The sequence below is a fragment of the Lytechinus pictus genome, chromosome 13 (genome assembly GCF_037042905.1).
Source record: "Lytechinus pictus isolate F3 Inbred chromosome 13, Lp3.0, whole genome shotgun sequence".
Taxonomy (NCBI): Eukaryota; Metazoa; Echinodermata; class Echinoidea; order Temnopleuroida; family Toxopneustidae; genus Lytechinus; species Lytechinus pictus.
In genome coordinates, this window is record NC_087257.1 from 21,847,738 (window position 1) to 21,851,946 (window position 4,209).

Genomic DNA, 4,209 nt, shown 5'->3' on the forward strand with positions numbered 1-4,209 from the left:
AAACTAAAGAAATTAAGAAAATAGAAGTACATGTACACCCCATCTCCCTTACCATTACCTCCCTCCTCCTCTCCACTCCCTCTCCACAACCATCCTCCACAACCTCATCCTCCACAACCTCCTCCACAGCCGCCGCCTCCTCAGCCAACCACCACTCTTCCTCAACCATGAAACACTCCTCTAGAGCCGCCTCCTCCACAGCTGCCTCCTCAGCCTTCCACCACTCCTCCACAATCTCCTCCTCCACGACCTCGTCCGACATGACCTCCTCAACCTCTTCCACAGCCGCCTCCTCAGCCATCCACCACTCCTCCACAATCTCGTCCTACACGACCTCAACCTCTTCAGCCGCCCCCTCAGCCTTCCACCAATCCTCCACAACCTCCTCCTCAACCTCTTCCACAGCCGCCTCCTCAGCCTTCCAACACTCCTCCACAATCTCCTCCTCCACGACCTCGTCCGACATGACCTCCTCAACCTCTTCCACAGCCGCCTCCTCAGCCATCCACCACTCCTCCACAATCTCGTCCTACACGACCTCAACCTCTTCAGCCGCCTCCTCAGCCTTCCACCAATCCTCCACTACCTCCTCCTCAACCTCTTCCACAGCCGCCTCCTCAGCCTTCCAACACTCCTCCACAATCTCCTCCTCCACGACCTCGTCCGACATGACCTCCTCATTCTCTTCCACAGCCGCCTCCTCAGCCATCCACCACTCCTCCACAATCTCGTCCTACACGACCTCAACCTCCTCTTCAGCCACCTCCTCAGCCTTCCACCACTCCTCCACAACCTCCTCAACCTCTTCCACAGCCGCCTCCTCAGCCTTCCAACACTCCTCCACAATCTCGTCCTACACGACCTCAACCTCCTCTTCAGCCACCTCCTCAGCCATCCACCACTCCTCCACAATCTCGTCCTACACGACCTCAACCTCCTCTTCAGCCACCTCCTCAGCCATCCACCACTCCTCCACAATCTCGTCCTACACGACCTCAACCTCCTCTTCAGCCGCCTCCTCAGCCTTCCACCACTCCTCCACAACCTCCTCCTCCACGACCTCCTCAACCTTTTCCACAGCTGCCTCCTCAGCCTTGTTGATAGTGTCGTTAATTTTTTATCAATCAATCAACCTCCTCCATAGCCGCCTCCTCAGCCATCCACCATTCCTCCTCAACCATGAACCACTCCTCTAGAGCCGCCCACCACTCCTCCACAACCTGAAAGTAAAAACAGCATTATTGCAATAAAATAGAAATTCAATTTAGAAATTGTCAAAAATTATGAAAATACAAAACACGTGAAAAATATCAAAAAGATACAGTAATAGATTAAAAATACAGTACCTCATTGATAAACAAACAAATCAACTGTTCACATGTGCTTTAATTGTATCAAGAATTCCAGCCATAAAATGACACAACAAAAAGTATAAAACAAACAACAACAAAAAAGAACACATTCACAAATTATCATTATCAATCTCATAATGTAGAGCACACAGTAAAATGACTGTTACCAGGTCCAACCTGAACAAAATTTACCTATAGAAAATAATAATACACAAAAATCTATAACAATTGTAAAAAAGTCACATCATAATGAAATCCCAGTAATGCGGGGGGCCGATACATAAATAATCATACACTCACTTAGCTCACATACACTTCACACCGGGAGAAAGTCCTACCTTTATCTTGTATATTCACTGCTCTCAGGACGTCTGCTATAGCCGGGGGCTGAATGTGGAGTGATATAAAGATCAGCAGCACAGCTCACAGCATTCACTCAACAGCAGCAGCAGCAACAATACAACAGCACAGCAACAGCAGCAAAATATATAATACAACAGCAGCAGCAACAAAATAATTATAGAACGGCAGCAGCAATTAACAAAAAAATAATCAAAACATCAGCAGCAGCAACAACAAAATAATTAATACAAGACTGAATTTCCTGATCTCCTGAGACGTATAACCCCCCAAAAATTAATAAATTCCTAACAATTTAACAACGGCAGCAGCAGCAGCAGCAGCAGCAAATTTCTGGTGTTTTCTCCAAAAAACACCCAGAAATATAATTACCAAAAAAATAATACCAACTACAGAAGCAGCAGCAGCGCGGCGGTCAAAGGAGAAAAGCAAATTCAGGCTTGTAATAAAATAATCAACTCACAATATCAATAATATTCAGCAATACATTCACACACACCACATCAGTAAACACAGTCAAACGCAATCAAAATTTCATCAAAGTCAATCACATTCGGTGGCCACAAAAATATATCCTAACGAGGGAAGATTTAAATATAAGATCAAACAAAATATGTGGATATTTACCCTAAATAATGAAACGAACAATTGTCCCAAAATATCCGTTCAGCTCCTGAAGAGCTAGCCGCTGAATTGATTCAGGTACCAGTGCCGATCGGTAAAAAAATATAGTAAATTTACTTTTTCCACCAAAAAATGAAATCTCAAACTGAAATAATGTTACTTGATATTTAATTTAAGATTTTGAAAGAAACAGAGTCAAACAGCTCAAATTAATATAAAGAACTTAAAATTTTCAAGATGGCGGCGGCTTTTTTATATTCGGTCACGGCCAACGCAGATTCTGCAACGGCGTTGGCCAGGCTATGGCGAAGTAAAGAAAATGTTTTGCCGAAAACAAATAAAAATCACTTTAATCCTCGTCGCCAGTAATGCTCCTCTCCTCCCTGCTCCCCCTACTCCCGACCCACCTCCCTCCGCCACACCTCCAACCTGCTCTCCGGCCTCCATCTCCATCTCTCTCTCCATTTCCCATATGGCTTGCTGCGTGTTATCTGGAAGAGAACAGAATATATATTATCATAGAAGCACACAGTTAATATGACAGTGTTACCAGTTCCAAAATGAACACAATCACCTTGATAAATCATGAAGAAAAAAAACATTCATTAAGCGCTATATATGTTTCAAAGCATTAAGAAAAAAGAAGAATGAAGAAAATAATAAAGAAAAAAATTAAGGAAAAAAAAACATAAGACAAAATATTTATAAATATGAACAAAGATTGTGAAAGTCAAAACATCATTATTGCAATAATTTAGAATTCAATCGAAAAATTGTCAAAAAAATATATGACTTAAATACAAAACACCTGAAAAATATAAAAAAGATACAGTAATAGATTAAAAATTGAAGAGAAAAGAAAAGTCATTATCATTATTAATCTCATAATGTAGGAGCACACACTTATATGACTATGTTACCAGGTCAAACCTGTGCAAAATTTTCCTATATAAAACATTAAAAAAATAATACACAAAAATATGCTACATTTGTAAAAAATGACATAATAGAATTAGTTGCAAAAATAAGTAAAATAATTTTGCTCCAGGAATATATATTTATCACATGGGTAAAAACTTATAATTACATGGCCCCCGAAACCCCTTCAATCCCACTTCACCACTGCCATTAATAAATGTCGATATAGTTGATTTTAGAGATATATATGCTAAAGAAATAGTAATAACGGATGCTGCATTTCATGAATGTGATGAACACAAAGGAATTCTGTAGCCAAACTCGATCCAGAGATATGATGGTTTGATCATACAAATAAATTAGCCCTACTATAAATCATGAGAATTTTAATTAAATCAAGAGCTTTCTTTCATTGCTATTCCTTACCGAAACTATACAAAAATATTATATAAAAAAGATCTAATTTTATGTATTCTTCACTTTAAATTGAACCTACAAAATTGAAAGATTCTTGACAGAGTCACATTTAACACAGGGGCTTTACCCAGCAAAAGCAGACGCAAAAAATTGATCAGTTTCTGATCAATGGTGTAAAAGGCTTCACCCCATAGAAGCCTCAACAGTTTTCAAACATTGAGTTCACTAAGTATAAAGATTGGTTTGAAATGAAAAGCAAGGTATCCAGTAGAAACCCCTTTCAAAATTAACCAGTGTTCCATATCTCTAAGTGATTCAATATAGTACATTACCGAGACGTCAATCTCCACCTGAGGAGCATTTCATTAATGTTGCTACCCTGTTTGGCGTTCAACGATTAAAGGGATAGAGCCTCGTCGATCTGGCGCTGCACAGCGGTTACCAGTCCCACAATCAATTGGGCAAACCGGTAAATTTTCGAAGTATTTAATTTCATGTCTATTTCGAACAATATGGACTTCCTTTTTTTTTAAAGGAC